Source organism: Trachymyrmex cornetzi, unplaced genomic scaffold (assembly GCF_001594075.2).
Source record: "Trachymyrmex cornetzi isolate Tcor2-1 unplaced genomic scaffold, Tcor1.1 scaffold575, whole genome shotgun sequence".
NCBI classification, from domain to species: domain Eukaryota; kingdom Metazoa; phylum Arthropoda; class Insecta; order Hymenoptera; family Formicidae; genus Trachymyrmex; species Trachymyrmex cornetzi.
In genome coordinates this window covers 158,206-158,902 of record NW_017299888.1, presented here as the reverse complement: position 1 = coordinate 158,902, position 697 = coordinate 158,206, and positions in this window count along the sequence as shown.

Sequence of the window (697 nt, the reverse complement as noted above, 5' to 3'; positions counted from 1 at the left end):
GGGATCCGTTAGAAGCTTCGCGATACGAATAACGCACAAACGCTCTATACTCAAACCCTATGTATAAAAAAAAAGAGAAAACATCATTCAGCGGAATATAACGCGAATAAACGCGCACAGCGACTGCACAGTATGCAGCACAGGAGCGGAGCGACTAAGAGGGCCCTGTCAACATTTAGATTCGGCAATTTCGCCCTTTTAAACAGTAAAATCTAATAAAAGCTTATTAAATCGAAAGTTCTAGAACAATTCAAACGGTTCCGGTAACTGTTGACAGGTCAACCCCCTTTCCCGCTCAGCACCACCACTTCTAACAATATAAAAGCGCACATCAAAGACGAAAAATCGTTTAGTATCTGCTCAGTTTCGCTCAACTTAATACCGACCAATATAGTTTCGACCATTAGTCAAGGTTTCGATTATTAGAGTTGCGATCAGTGACATTGAGGTTTCGAAGTTGCGTTATCGGAGTGCCGAAACTGTGAGTGCTTGTTGGAGTTGTTCTGAGGGGCGTCCATACAAGCAGGGTGCATCTGCGACAATCCTGAGGCCATCGGGCAAACAGGCATACTCAAGGATAGCCGAACAATATCTCGACGAAAAGTGAGTTGCATGTGGCACTTCCGTTAGACGCACTTTTCTCCATTCGTACAAACATTAAATTTCTAACTATCGGGTGCGAACCAGTAAAATCTCA